This window comes from Oryctolagus cuniculus, chromosome 2, assembly GCF_051225735.1.
Source record: "Oryctolagus cuniculus isolate XC-2025 breed Fujian yellow rabbit chromosome 2, ASM5122573v1, whole genome shotgun sequence".
In the NCBI taxonomy this organism is placed as follows: Eukaryota; Metazoa; Chordata; class Mammalia; order Lagomorpha; family Leporidae; genus Oryctolagus; species Oryctolagus cuniculus.
In genome coordinates this window covers 198,586,722-198,602,484 of record NC_142868.1, presented here as the reverse complement: position 1 = coordinate 198,602,484, position 15,763 = coordinate 198,586,722, and the positions used below count along the sequence as shown (strand labels likewise).

The following is a 15,763-nucleotide window of genomic DNA, read 5'->3' as shown; positions in this document are numbered from 1 at the left end:
GTGCACAGGAGACTCCAGCCTTCCTCGAAGTCCACACAGGGTGTGCAAGTCTAACTTCCTGAAACACGCCAAGGAGGGCAACGTCTGCAGAAAGCCTTGGCACCAGGCAGAGCAGAGAGCAAGACTTCTAGACCTGGTCACCCCCACCTTCTCAGGCCGGGACAGCCATCTGCTAGCTGTGTGATCTTCAGCAGGCTGACCTCTCTGTGTCCTGATAGCCTCATGTCCCAAAGAGTAAAAAATCTAAAGGGACGTGGACATGTCTGGCATAAAAGAAGTACTGTTAATGGCAGGAACGTATGTCATGCACATTGCCAGAGCCTTGTTGGGGTGTCTCAACATTTATTAATTGCTTAAAAATACTTCAGCCACATTTTGGTAAGGAGAAAAATGCTGTTGATATCCATGTCACTCGAAAACCAGCAAGCATGGGAGTTCCTTACACTGCAGAACGGGCATGCAAAGTCATCACACGGCTCCTGGGAAAGCCGCGTTGCCCCAGAACCAAGAGGCAGAAGACTCATCAGCCAGTTCCCAGGCTCGGCGACATGTACTGGCCTGCTGTTCTCGGTAGGAACACAACTTCAGGGTGACAAAATCTTGGAGAATGACGTGCTGAACCCAGCTAATCTGTGACCCAAGGGTGGGGAGGAGATGCAAAGGAGCCGGTCTTTTTTGCCCAACTTCTGGTGATGTGCATAGCAACAGACATCAGCTAGAGTTCACTGAACCCTGTTGTAGAGCAGAACAGCCACTGGAACGGTGGAAAGTCTCAGCCCACGCTAAAGCGCCAACTCGAGCGGCTGCATGAAGCCCAAGTCGGTATCACCCCAGCGGCAGGGCTCAGCTGTTCATCATGCGTTCGGGGCTCAGGTTCGAAGTTCTCAAGCCACTCGGGAGAACGCCACTTCCTCCAGCCCACGTGCAGAAAAGCAAGAGCTTCCAATCCACCCAGAACTTCTGCCACTTCCAGAAAGCCCTTCTGGGAGGCTGCGGCACGGTCCCCTTGACCACTCATTCCCTGGCCAAGACGGAAGGGCATGAGTCAACTGCAGCAGACAAGGCGATTTTCTGTGGGGAAAACGTGTCTCTGCCCCAGATGTGAGCCAAGTTCTGCTTAATTAAGTCAATTCTGTGGGCCTGAACACGCCCTGGCAAATGCTTTCAGTTCTCCTGGGAAGAATAGTAGGGCAGAGGGAGAGCTGTGTTTTTGCACACTGTGGGAACCAAACATAGTTAATGAGTTTCTGTTATTCACACAAATAATCAATCACTAATCAGGAACTCACCCTAGCCCTATCTTCAAAACGGTCAGGTTAATTTAATGTTTTTTAAATGTCTCAGGTCTGCAGGTGGAAAAGAAGGGAGTCAGAACGTCTATGAACACGTTTCCTTCCAGACAAGCCTTCAGTTTCCAGTGAGCACCTGCCATGGCAAACATCACGCGACACAGCGTAAATACAAAGCTGAAGAAAAGCACAAGCAACACACTCTAGTGGGGTAAGGGACCGACTGACAGGTTCTCACAGGAACAGCACTGTACTCCAGTGGGGTAAGGGACCGACTGACAGGTTCTCACAGGAACAACACTGTACTCCAGTGGGGTAAGGGACCGACTGACGGGTTCTCACAGAACAACACTGTACTCTAGTGGGGTAAGGGACCGACTGACGGGTTCTCACAGGAACAACACTGTACTCCAGTGGGGTAAGGGACCGACTGACGGGTTCTCACAGGAACAACACTGTACTCTAGTGGGGTAAGGGACCGACTGACGGGTTCTCACAGGAACAACACTGTACTCCAGGGGGTAAGGGACCAACTGACGGTTCTCACAGGAAAGACATCGGCTGGATCTCACAGCAACCACTTTGACAGTCACACCTCTTCTAGTGTTTTTACAAATCATACCCCTCACTTGCAACAGATGGCAAATGTATGATTTGCATACAATTTCTTTGGGTACAATCTAACTGCTCAAAACAAAGAATAAACAACCCAGGTGATAGGGTTGGAATTTTGTCACACAGGAGTCCTAAACTCTGGTATCGCAGAAGTCAACTTTATTTGGAAATCAAGTCTTTAAAAAGGTCAGGAAGTTAACTTGAGGTCCTCACAACGGGCCCTAATACTCCATGACCAGTGTCCTTAGAGAAAGGAATCTGAATACAGGAGCTGAGACGTACAGAGAAAACAAGGTGAAAAGACAGGGAGACGCTGTTGCCAATGAAGGCAGAGGCAAGGGGGTGCTTGTACAAGTCGAAGAATGCCAAAGACGGCAGCAACCCATGCCGCAAGCGAGGGGAGAGGAGGAAGATGGACCCAGGCTGCAATGGCAGCACTAGCAAACGAATTCATGTGGTTTGCCATTTATGAAGACAATCCCCTGGAGACAACGACCTAGCCCAGCATTCCAGCAGTGCCCTTGTATCTCATTGGTTTAAGACTTCTCTCATGCCATAGATTTTTTTTTTCAAGATTTATTTGAAAGTTAAGAGTTACAGAGAGAGAGTGAGTGAGAGAGAGAGAGAGAGAGAGAATCTTCCATTCGCAAGTTCTCTCCCCAGATGGCCACAGTGACCAGGGTTGGGACAAGCCAAAGCCGGGATTCAGGAGCTTCTTCCAGGTCTCCCACTTGGGTACCAGGGGCCCAAGCATTCACGCCATCCTACGCTGCTTTTCCCAGGCCATTAGCAGGGAGCTGGATCAGAAGTGGAGCAGCCAGGACTCAAACTGGTGCCTGTATGAGATGCCAGCTCACAGTCCTAACCTGGTACGCCACGCTGCCAGCCCCCAGCTGCTGTCTTTTATGGAAGACAGGAGTCTTTCTGTGCAAGAATGCTCGATTTCAACCTCAGGGTAAGGAGTTCCTGCTGCAGACACACAGCACAATATGGTTCAAGACTATATTCTGCTGTCTCTCCCCATAACCGCTCCCAGCAGCCAGCACACAGCAGACACCGAAGCAATCTGGGCCCTTCTGCTGACTGAACACCCTATTTTTGCCCACTCCTTCCTTTCTTCAACCTGGCCTGACTTTCCATGTGGAGAGGTCACTTTGCACCTCCCACCTGCCCATATTCAGGCCCTAGGCTGAGCCTGAGGCCCCCAACAAGAGTGTCCCTCTCAGCACTGGAGGGCTCTGAGAAGCTCTGTGAACCACTGGCTGGAACCAAAAGTCTAGTATTTAATGATGAACACTTCATATGCACCCAGTCGACTTCCATCAGATGACACCCGTGTCCCTTAGGTCATGGACAATGGCCTCTAACACACTTCTCTGGTGTGAGGACGGTGAACTGGGTGACCAGAGAGACAGAGGAAGCATTGCAGCACCCTCTCCAGTACTGCAGCAACGGCTTTCCTCAACGTCGGGGCCCAGCACTCATTTCCTGACCTTGGGCAGGTGCTCCACCTTCCTGAGCCCCAGCTTCCTCACCTGCTGGACGGATCCAGAATGTCACTCTTTGGGTCCATGAGAGGAGAAATGAGGGCAGGCCTGTGAGAGTACGTGGTCCACAGTCGCTGCCCCAAAGTGTCTGATGTGTTCCTCCGAACCCACCTCAAATCCTGTGCATTCCCCTCACGCCATCTCTCCTTCTGGCCACAGATGCTCTGTGTTCTATTCAGACTAGTGCAGGGTGATAGTGTGCACAAACAGGCTGCTCTTTCTGTAATGGAAACATCATTTGAAGGTGACACTGTTTCTTCTCAGGGGTCCTTCCTCCACGGAACAGCTGGCTCCATCCCCATTTGAAATGCAGAGATACTGGGTTCACGCTTATCTTCTTACACACAGAGCAGCTGAGAAGTCATAATGGCAAGAGGACCAATTAAATACTGGTGATCAACGGCACAGGGAATGGGGTTAACGTGGCCAGTGGAAAGCAGAGGGTAAGCAGGAGCTCGGGCCCAGCCCAACAAGAACCCAGGAGTCTGAGGAGACGACACCAGGATCCCATCGGCAGTTACCCTGGGGCTGTCAGTTCCTTCCCTTGTAAACAGCAGACTCCAGGTTCCAGAAGAAAACTAGCAAAAGGAATTTTTCTTGATTGGCCCATGCTCCTCTGAGCAGAGGCCTCTCGGGCCCATGGTGCAGGAGGGAAGCCTCTGGGCAACATCCAGAAAGCAGGGATCTGTGAACAAGTCCCCTGACCCTGGGGCCCTATTAGGGAACTGGGAAACAGTGAAGGAATGGGTTTTGGGTTGAAACAGCAAGAGATGATGCAAAGATGAGAATGGCAGCATTGACTGACAGGTAAGGAATGAAGAAAATGAAAACGCTAAGCTGCTGGCCAAACCTCACCTACCCAAGGACACCACCCGGGGAAGCACCACCCCCTCCCCCGCGCCAACAATATGAGTAATTGTTGGTCTTCCCTGCATAGTTCACGCCAGCAGTAAACATGCATGGTTTCTCTCCTCCTGGACAAGGTCTGTCTGGACCACACTTGCTTCCTCAGCTGCCATACCTCTCTTCCCCTCGAGAGATACTTTTTCATTATTCTTAAGTCTTTGTTGAAATGCTTTCTCTTGTCATCTAATTTGGCCATCTTTTTCTTCACTTCCTTGAACAACGTTATCATGGTTCTTTTGAAGCCCTTGTCTAACTTCATCTATTTCCTTTCATGAACTGTTTCTTAGAAACTTGGGGGTTTTGGGGTATTTTTTCTCATTTTTTTACTAGCTTCTTTTCATGTCTAGTCATTTGTTTCTGTGTGTTGCACATTGTGGAAGATGGTCCAAGCATTTGAGCCTCTGCCACCCACGTGGGAAACCTGGATGGAGCTCCTGGCTTCGGTATAGCCCAGCCCTGGCCATTTTGGCCCTTCAGGGAATGACCCAGCAAATGGAAGATCTCTGTCTCTATTCCTTTCTTTGTAACTCTGAATTTCAAACAAATTAATTAATTTAAAAAAAAAAAAAAGAATGCTGGACTGCCACCATTTTCCCCAATCTAACAGGCCATTTAGGTCTCAGACCTGTGCCTGCAGCTCGGCACTGCCACAGTGAGTATAAATCACACATCCCAGTGGTGTTCATAATGCTCCAAAACAACTGTGCACACATCAAACCGTCTCCTAATGCCTCGATTTAGGGACCAGAATCAACGTGTTTTCAGTTACAGGGAAGCTGAGCTGTGCTCATAGCAGGAAGAAAGGCTGAGGTACACAGCAGTGGTTGCTACCAGCTGACACACCCAGGAAGACCCTTGTCACTAACATTTGAGAAATGGCACTGAGCATGAGGAGTGGAGGGTAGGCCCCTCGACTTCCAGATCAATATAAGCACTTTCTGCCAGCCCACATCTACAAAACAGCCCCTTTAAAAGGCTACATTCACCATGTTCCCTGAATTTGATGTCAATGGGAAAAATTAGTGCCAGTTCTTAAGCTTTGGGGCCAAATCATTATTTCAGAATATAAGCAAACTGTGAATTCACTCTAAAAGATCCAAATGAGACATCTTAGAATGAACAAATTGACAGTGAGTTTCCACTACACACTAGATGCTAGGAAATCAAAACTTTGGATTAGACACAATTGCAGGATTCCTATAAAGAGTAAGTGCCATGATAACGTGTACGGTGCCAGCGAGGTGACTGCCTTGGCACCCAGCTCTCCAGCTATCCCACCCCCGGGACCCAGATGTGGATGCCACTCACCGCAGTGTTCCTTCCTACCGAGAGCAGTCGTCCCTGAGGCAGGAGACAAAGACTGCTGGGACAACGGGCCTCAGATGGCGGCAGCGCAGATGCACTTCACGAAGGGCATTTTGCAGAGGGGGACAGAATCGTGAAGTGACCCTGAAAGAACCAAGTCAACTGGCCCTTCAGTCCACTCTCACTTCAGTCCGCTTCACTCAGGGCCAGGGCTTCCCCACCCATTCCTGGGTGCTGCAGAAAGGGTCTCATGACAGGGGGAGAAGGAACCTCGGCTCTTGGCAGGGCCTTGTGGGACTCCCCTGTTGGTTCTGCAACACGCAGTGGAACTCAGGATCTGAGTCGCAAGGCTCAGGGACAGTCTGCACAAATGCCTGACCCAGGAAAGCAAGGCCACAGCACACAATGGGCTGGGCTGGAGGCCGGGCTGGGGGCCCCGAAACAGGCCCTGGCCCCTGCAGCCTCGCCCAGCGAGCCAGCACTCTCGGCTCCCCTGCACCCCGCTCCACTCCCTCCCCACATGCAGGTCAGTCAGAGAGAAAACAACTGTCCAGGGAAGACTGCAAACAGCCCTCCTGCTCCTTGCCAGAGCATTTGCATTTCTGGAAGAGGTTCTCATTTCTTTTTAAGGCTCAGAGTGAGAGCTTTTAGAAAAGCTAAAAATATCTGTTAAAGAAGAAAAGGAAGGGAAAAAACTATGCAGCTTTCTCTTCTTTCTGTGCAAAAGGCTCAGCAGCACCGGGAGGTGCGGAGTCAGCTTTTAGATTCTCCCGTGGGCTGGAGGGACGCGGAGGAGAGGCGTCCACAGGGCCTGGATCTTTTGGGAACAAAGATAAACGGAGATAAAGATAAAAGAAACCCAAAAGCGCAACGGTCTGTTAAGTTCACTCTCATGCATTCCTTGTTCTACAACAAAGAGAAGTAGAAAGCAAACAGACCGATGGCTTCTCCCGAGCCACAGCCACTGGGCTGGAAACCAGGCTTGCCCTTCTCTGCCTGGGAGGATGCCCGTGGCCCCATCACACCCCTCTGTCTACAAGCCTGGAGATGACCTTGGGGGTCTGGCCAGACCACAGTGACAAGTGTCACCTGACTCAAGGACCTGCCAACCGTCCTCCTGCACTGGCCTCCGCGGCAGCCTGGGCAAGCTTCCAGGACCCACAGGAACATGAACAATGCCAACACAGCATCCCCCAGGGACCAGCAGTCTGTGGGAAGGTCACTAACTCTGTCCAGATCACACGAGTTTAGTTCCTTGCTGACTCAGAGCCTCTTTCAGGAGACCATGAACAGAGCCCAAGAATCAGACAGGACTTGGCCGTGGCACCAGTGGGTTTGGGAGTTGAGCTCTGCTGGACCCAGGGCCATGCTACCCTGCTGTATTTTCATTCCCTTTTATTCTTCCAATTGACACCCTTTCTGGAGCACCTCGTGTGCACCAATCACATTCTAGGCCCTGAAGATACAGCACTGAGCAGGGCCACCCAGCTCTGGGGTCATCACCCTCCATAGATCCACGTGACCTACATGGTTCCTTGAGACACAGTCCCACACCCAGGCTCCCTCTACAAACGCTTACTGCCTGGTGGGGCCAATCACCTGCAGGATGGAGGCCCCTTCGAGCCCACGCCCTCAGCATGTGTACCTCCAATAGGAGGTGGCCAGATAAGCACATAAAGGCAAAGGATGCCCAGTTACATCTGGAGTTCAGATCAACAAACAAAATCTAGATGTAACTATGGGGAACACTTATAGCAGAATGTTATCTATCAGGGCTGGCATTGTAGCATAGCTGGTAAAGCCACCGCCTGCAATGCTGGTATCTCAAATGGATGCTGGTTCGAGACCTGGCTGCTCCACTTCTGATCCAGCTAACGGCATGGGAAAAGCAGAGAAAGATGGCCCAAGTGCTCCCATGCCTCTCACATGGGAGACCCTGGTGAAGCTCTAGCTCCTGGTTCCACCCTGGCCCAGCCCTGGCCAATGCAGCCAATCTAGGGAGTGAATTAGCAGTTGGAAGATATCTCTCTCTCTCTCTCTCTCTAACTCTTTCAAAATAAATAAATAAATACTTACAAAGTCATCACTGATCTGAAATTCAAGTTTAACTAGATGTTCTAGATTATACTTGGCAACCCAACTCTGGCCAGTCATCATAGTGAAGCAGGAGACCTCAATGGTCTTGTCATGCTATTAGGAGGAAAATCCCTAGCACGTGCTTTCAGGTTGTCATGGAAAATCTGACTCCTGCATTCAGTTGAATTGTAAGGTCTTTTATTGACTGGGACTCACAAACAATGCCTACAAGTGCAGGAAATAAGTTCACGGCACAGGAGCTCCTGGGTCTATGTGCACCGACTCCTCCCTGTGCCTCCCAGTGCGCAGATCTCTAGGCTCACAGTCTGTGCCGTTCAGCATGTATTTCTCTCGGTTCTCATAACCAACGCATACAACAGGCTGAGGGCTATTGTTCCCATGTGCAGGCAGACGGGCACTGCTAGTGGTCATTATCGAAGGCCCCATCCACATGGCTAGAGTCAGAAGCTGTGTCTCAGTACCCAGGGCCACCGTGGGTAGAAGCTTACTCCAAACTTCACAATTTCTCTCTTTTTTTAAAAAAGATTCATTTATTTGAATGTCGGAGTTGCAGAGAAGGAGAGCCAGAGGCAAAAACAGAGAGAGAGAGAGGTCTTCCATTCGCTGGTTCATTCCTCAAATGGCTGCAATGGCCATAGCTAGGCCAGACTGAAGCCAGGAGCCAAGAGCTCCATCCACGTGTCCCATCTGGGCCAGGTGCAGTAACAAGGAGCTGACTAGGAAGTGGAGCAGCCAGGGCTAGAACCGGCACCCAGATGGGATGCTGACATCGCAGATGGAGGCTTAACATTCTATGCCACTGCGCCAGCCCCAACTTAATTTCTTTTTTTAATTAAGATTTTATTTATTTATTTGAGAGGCAGCTACAGAGAGAGAGAGAAAGAGAGAGAGAAAGGGTCTTCCCTCCACTGGTTCACTCCCCAAATGGTCATAATGTTTTTAGCTGGGCTGATCCAAAGCCAGGAGCCAGGAGCTTCTTCCAGGTTTCCTACATGGGTGCAGGGGCCCAAGCACTTGGGCCATCTTCTACTGCTTTCCCAGGCCACAGCAGGGAGCTGGATCGGAAGAGGAGCGGCGGGAACTCGAACCAGCACCCATATGGGATGCCAGCACCACAGGCAGAGGCTTAGCCTACTACGCCACAGCTCCAGCCCCTTCACAATTTCTTAAATGCAGCACGTGAAGAGCTGGCTGGGTCATTTAAATAGTCCTCTTTCACAAAACCATGCCCGTAAGAAAGGCAGGCCTTCAGAAGCCCGTGATCACGGCCTGTGTTCAGCCAGCACCACTCAGACAGGTGAAGAGGGCCCAGGATCTCAGCCCCACCTGGGCTCCTCAGCCGCCCTCCTCAGCCAACCTCACAGGAGCGCTCCCCTCGCTCCACCTGGAGTCTATTTCTCCCTGCTCTGCCATCAGAAACATGACCACTGCTCACCTTCCTCTGAGCATAACAACAGCAAACAACTGTTGTGACCAAGTGCTTACCAAAAAATTCCCCCAAACCCACGATCTCCCGTAACACCACGGCAGCTACGGCAAAGCTCGCGCTGCCAGCACCAAGCAGAGTACACAGGAACAGGAGAGAAGCACACAGGGCCCCTCCTGCTCACTAACCCCACACAAGCCCCAGTGGCTCTGGATGGCAAAAATTCTCCTCCAGGGCAGGCGATGTGGTGCAGATTAAGCTGCTGCTTGGGTCACCCGCGTCCTGCGTCAGAGGGCCTGGGACTGAGTCCTGCCTCTGCTTCCAATCCAGCCTCCTACTTAGGGATCCTGGGAGCCAGTAGATGATGCCTCAAATAACTGGCTTCCTGCTACCCACCTAGGAGGTCAGGACAGAGTTCCTGGCTGCCGGCATTGGCTCAATCCTGACTGGTGTGGGTATTTGGAATATATGTATCTCTCTCTGTCTCTCTGTCTCTCTCTTTTAAATAAATAAAATTTAAAATGAATCTTCCACTTCATGACTGGCTCTGCTCACAGCTTACACGTAATGGCAATCCCTTCCCCCAGTCAGCCAGTGCAAGCCCTGGTCAGCAGACACTGAGATCCCGTTACCTCTGCAGTAACAGCATATGCAGAGGACAGAGCACACTCCCCCGCACCACTGCCAGCCGTGCACCGGCCACTCAATGGTCATTGTCCAGTGTACTGACCAGGCCACTGCAACTGGCAACTCACTGGGGAGCCTCAGAACCCCACAGTCTTCCACGTGCGAGCTGTGAAGGCCACTCTAATCCGGACACCTGCAACCCCAAAGCACAGGCATCGGGCAGAAGACAACAGCCCAGCACAGAGAACAGACAATCGGCCCTTCCTCCACCTTTGTGCTCTACACAGAGCTCCTTCCTCAGTCTCCCGAGTGCACGCTGTCTCCAGAAACATCCTCACAGGCACGCCCATGAATGACGTCTCACCAGGTACCTGCACATCCCGTAGCCCAGGCACGCTGCCACAACACAAACCGCCACTTCCAGTGATGCCTTTAGACCCCAGCCAGTCAGCGGAGCCCAGCTCAGAGAGCCTCCCTTTGCCCAAACACTGCCCTCGGGTCAAACAGGTATGTTCTGAACGGGACCCTCAAACTTAGGAAGACAGAAAAAGGAAAACAGTGATTGTTTTTGTCAATCATCCATCCATCACTTCACTGGCAGAGTTGATCCTAAATAAGTTCCTTGTGGCTGACAGGTGAACAGGCACGCACACATACAAATGTACACACACACACACAGGCTAATCCCTGTATCACTGGTGCACACACACACTCTCACTCACACACAAGTTAATCTCCATATCACTTGCTGCCACTGGCCTCCTAAGAAGCTTATCCAGGCACGTTCTGACTTCAACAACGACCGGCTAATGGTTTTACATTTCTCCCCAGTGTTATACGCCATCTTTGTCACTCCTATCTCCTAATGAAATCAAGAAACGGAGGAAACAGAGAGCGAGCCAGGCAGTGCCAGAGCCAAGGTCACCGTGTGGTTCTGGACCAAGCCACACATCATCACCGGGAAGCCATCAACAAGCCCTGAGTCTCCTTAGAGAAATGAAGCCGCAGTCTTGTGGGAAAACCGCTTCTTCCCATTTTCCTTAGAGAAGCACGATGCTCACAGAGCTGTGATCCTGTCGCGAGAGAACGCGCTCACTCGCTGTGGCCTCGGGGGAGCAGCTGGCAGCGGCTTGGAGCCCCGTCTCCTCCTGCCGCCTTCTCAAGTGCACCAAGAGCAGTCGCGGCCCTGGGGAGCGGTTTTAGTCCGCGCACAGTTGGCCTTGATCCTGTGCAATGGTTCGTTCCCTACCAACGTTGCATTCATATCCCCACAAGCCGCCAGTCACCCCCTGCGTGGAGCTGTTTCTTCCCCACCCTCCCAGCTCTGCACCCCCTGCGTGGAGCTGTTTCTTCCCCACCCTCCCAGCTCTGAGACACATCTGAGCCGCACCAGCCACCTCCTCTCGCTGGAGCCACTCCTGTGGCTTCTCCTGACCCTCACAGGAGATGCCAACCACGATGCCAGACCTGACCGTGACCCCCGCCTTCCTCTCCCACCGCATTCCCTCCCTCAGGGTCAGCCACGTGCTCTGCACCACCCGCCCTACCTCCACCCCCCTCCGGCCTGCTGCTGGGCCGTCAGTCCACGGCCCCCATCAGTGCCCCAGGGACCCTCTCCGCCTGCCCTGCCCACACTGCTGCCGAGCACCCGGCGCCTCTCCTAGCACTTGCTACAGCCGTCCCTGTGAGTCTGTCTCAGCGGTCACCGGGTGAGGCCCCGCCCGCTGCGCTGGACAGTGTCCCCTGAGAGCAAAGTCTGGCTGCTCCTGAGGGCCAGCACAAAGATACCTCGTGAGGGAAAATGCGGGGTCCCAGGCTAGCGTAAGGGCAGGGCGGCCGACGACCCGCCCCACGGCGCACACGCGGAGCAGTGGTGCGCTGAGCGCGGCTGGTGCAGCCATTCCCGTGCGCGGCTCCGGGCTCCGGGAGCCGCTCCCCCAGCTCCTGTGGGCGCCCCACACAGGGTCCGGGGGAATCGCGCCTGGGAAAGGGTCCCGGGGCGCAGGACCCCCAGCTGCGGTGGACCTCTCCAAGTGGGGGTGTTCGGCCAAGCAGGCCCCCAACGGCTGCCCACCCGCGTCCACCTCAGATACAAACACAAGGACCGGGACTACTCTGGACGAGCTCCAGAGCCCCCGAGGGTCTGACGGCGGCGGCCAATTCGCCACCTCTTCAGCCCGGAAACGCCAAGCAGGGGCCGGGGCCGCGAGCAGACAGGAAAGACGGGGTCGCACACGCATGTCACGTGACTGGGGCCGCCCCACACCGAGGAGCGCCGACACAGAGACCCCTGTACCTTGGAGGAAGGAGAAACCAAGGACGGTACCTACGACCCGGAGCTCGTCTGGGCGTGGGCGGCCGGGAGCCTGCAAGGCGCAGGACCGCGCCCCGAGGCCCAGCCGAGCGCGGCCCGACGCCCCCTCACACCGCCCGCCGCCTCACACCGCCCGCCCCGTCACACCGCCCCCTCACGCCGCCCGCCGCCCCACACCAAACGCGGCCCCACCCCACCGCCTCACGCTGACCACGGCCTCCCACCGCCTCACACCACCCCTTCACGCCGCTGCCCCACACCGCCCGCCGCCTCACACCGCGGCCTCACACCACCCGCCTCATACCGCGGACTCACACCGCGCGCCCCCTCACACCGCGCGCCCCCTCACACAGCGGCCCCACACCGCGGCCTCACACCACCCGCCACCTCACACTGCGGCCCCACACCGCGGCCTCACACCGCCCGCCACCTCACACAGCGGCCCCACACCGCGGCCTCACACCACCCGCCTCATACCGCGGACTCACACCGCGCGCCACCTCACACGGCGGCCCCACACCGCGGCCTCACACCACCCGCCGCCTCACACCATCCCCTCACACCGCCCCCTCACACCACCCCCCTCACACCGCCCGCCGCCTCACACTGCGGCCCCACACCGCCCCCTCACACCGCCCGCCGCCTCACACTGCGGCCCCACACCGCGGCCTCACACCGCCCGCCACCTCACACCACCCGCCGCCTCACACCGCGGCCCCACACCGCGCCCTCACACCACCCGCCTCATACCGCGGACTCACACCGCGCGCCCCCACACACGGCCCGCTGCCTCACGCCGCGACCCCGCCCCGCCGCTTCACACTGCCGGCACGGCCACGCCCCACGCCCGCAGGCCTGCTCGGGGGTGGTCTGAGCATGCGCCCTGGTCCCGGCCCCGCGGTGCATCCTGGGAAGGCGGGCGTGTGTGCGTTAGGCCGGGACACCGGAGTCCGGCTCGCCTCCCTAGGCCTAGCTCGGTCTGCCGTGTCGGTTCCGTTGCTCTGGTGCAAGGTTCCGGGGTTCCGTGCATCGGCACCCACAGAGCCGTCCATCGAGGCGGAGCCTAAGCTGGTACCGCCGCCGTCGGCGGCCGTCGTGCCCGTGCCCCGGGCCGTGCCCCTGCCCGGAGAGCGGCCCCGGGTCGGGTCTCGGAGCGCCGCCGTCCACGCCTCAGCCCGCCTGCGGCTCTGCTCGCCCCACAGCCGCTCCTGGCCGCCAGGCTGCTCCGCACGCGCCCTCACAGCCGGGGAGCCGGCAGGGCACTGGCGGGGCTGAGAGGGGGCCTCCGCCGCCCGGGAAAGGCGCCTCGCGGCCGGCCGCCCCCTTCGGCCCTCGTTCTGCTTTCCTGTAGTTGACTCCTGCCACTCCGAGCCTTGCACCCAGGCCGGGACTGGGCCGCGAGGCAGGCGCTCGGGAGACGCTGGGCGGACCGCGCTGCGGCCTGGGTTTCCGCTGGAGCCCCTTCCCCGGCTTGGTGCCTGGGGTTCCTGCTGACCTCTGCTCTTTGACCTCTGCCCATCGTCTCAACCCTGCCTTTGCTTCCTCACTGATGGCCCAACACCTTCCTGTAGGTGGCAGCTGTCGGAAGCCAACCCAGTGAAGGCGCCAGCGCAGCCTTGACCCCCCGAGCCCTTCTGCCACGTGCACCTGCGCCGATTTCCATGCACCTGACCCGCACCCTTCCGCCTTAGCCCGCAGGAGCCAAAGTCTAGCAAACATCCTGCGGGTGTGAGGGGGCACGGAGCAGTGTGGTGCAGGCTGCTTGTCTGTCCGGATCGTCCGTGCCACACCCTCGGCCCGCCACATGAATAACTGAAAGGCGACCACACCACGGAGCGGACACCAACTTCAAGCTCTCACTTCCGCTCAGCTTCCTCTGCATTTTCCTTCCTCGGGGACTCGTGAGTCGGCACATCAGAAACCACAGGGCGCCACCCCGCCTGCTCGGGAGCAGAGGTTTCGCAGAGGGAGCACTGCAGAGAGAAGTCGCTGTAAGAAGTCAGATGGGAAAGAAGCTGTCCTCCCATGGATGCTCCGGCGCCACCCCGCCTGTTTCCTAGCCCCGCCCTCATCCAAGGGGACGATGACACCTCACGCCTGGAGAATGCGCAAAAGATGTTAGTGCCCAACCTCATCTGATCGCAGCCTTGTGGGGCCGGGCAGTGCAGCTGTAGGCCTTGGATTGCCGCTAACGACGTGCTGGACTCGGTAGTTAGAGCAGAGAGGCCTCCAGGTCAGGTCCAGTCAACTCTGACCTGCAGGGCTCCTGGCCTTGAGCCATGGAGACACACAACAGCAGGTCCCTTCAACCTCCTATTATAGTCAGGACCTACAAATCCAGGGAACTAGGACAGTTTTCATAAAGGAAAGGAAGTGGTGAGAGCTCTTTTTATGGTTTCCACGTTATGGTCATAGACCTTGGAACTAATCCAACAAATCTTTAAACATCACAGAAAAGTTCTTTGCCCCTTTACGCAGTTTTGTGATGACAGAGTACAAAATAACTGAAACGTTGTGTTAACTTTAAGTTGTAAATAATCAAACATGTCCTTTCTTATTTCCTAAACAATGGATAATGATAATTTAGTGCCTTTCATTCACAAACATCCTTAGTCAATAGCTTCTCAAGGACTCTGCTAAAGGAAAAAAAAAAGAAAAACAAAGAGAACTAAATTAAGGCATTTACGGTTTATAATACATGTGTTTCTCCTGTCTCACTATGATTTATCCTATGTCTCACTATGACTTATCCTCGATATGCAAGGACAGTTCAGTATCACAAAATCTAAGAGTATAATTCACCACATTAGCAGAAGTAAGGAAGAAAAATTAAAATTGACACAACTGAAACAAAGTATTCAATAAAATTCAAAATAACTTTGAGATAAGGAAAACAAAACTTTTTAACAAGACACAAGAAGTTCCTTCTTAACCACATAAATAATCTTCCACCAAACTTTTAGCAAACACCATGTTAAATAGTGCAACTAAGACCCCTTCCCATTAGCTAGTAGCAAATTAAGGGTCCCCCCAGCCACCACCTCTGATCTTCTTATCAGAGGAATTGAAAGCATTGACCTGGAGCCAAACTAGAGCTGGATGCTCAAATGGTGTCATCTTGAACAAGACTTAAATTCTCCCTACCCTACATGCCTGCCGATAGACGCTCTCCTTGACCAAACTTCAGTCAGAGTCCTCTGAGGCCTCTTTGTCGCTAGGTCTCACCCTTAGACCCTGCCCAAGAATCCTGCTGAGTGAGCCTAGCCTGAATCTGGCCCCGTTGATACTTGATCCTCATCCCCATCTGTGGAGCTGAAGTTCTTGACCTGCCCTTGAGGTCTCCTTTTAGCCATCTTCCACCTACCAACTTCTCATTCTGCTCCATGGTTACACATCTCCACTTGCCTTCTCTATAATTGTAGTTGATCCTGATCTCTCTCCTCTATTGCAGTGGTCTTGACACCTTGATGTCCTGAATAAACTCTTCCTTACTGTTTTAGCAAGTATCAGAATAATTTTCCAACACTACCAATATAATGGGAATAAAATGCAATGTACCTTATAATTGTCATGAAGACAAAATAGCTAATGAATGCACAGTACTGAGAAGAAATTTTGGCATGTAAAGGCACTCAAT

The 15,763-nt window shown here is 54.2% G+C and overlaps 1 long non-coding RNA gene across 6 annotated transcripts; it reads right to left on the bottom strand.

Annotated features, from left to right (window-relative positions):
* Nucleotides 1–325: 325 nt before the first annotated feature.
* LOC149128214 (uncharacterized) lies at nucleotides 326–14,926 on the bottom strand. Of its 6 annotated transcripts, none has more exons than XR_016230645.1 (4): nucleotides 12,877–14,926; nucleotides 10,874–10,998; nucleotides 5,666–5,806; nucleotides 333–1,217 (listed from the first exon to the last, which is right to left on the bottom strand). It is a non-coding gene; the product is annotated as an uncharacterized LOC149128214 (long non-coding RNA). The 6 variants fall into 6 exon arrangements; XR_016230641.1 differs by lacking the exon at nucleotides 10,874–10,998 and adding an exon at nucleotides 3,440–3,804; XR_016230640.1 differs by lacking the exon at nucleotides 10,874–10,998 and having other exon boundaries at nucleotides 326–1,217; nucleotides 12,877–13,325.
* Between the last annotated feature and the right edge of the window lie 837 nt (nucleotides 14,927–15,763).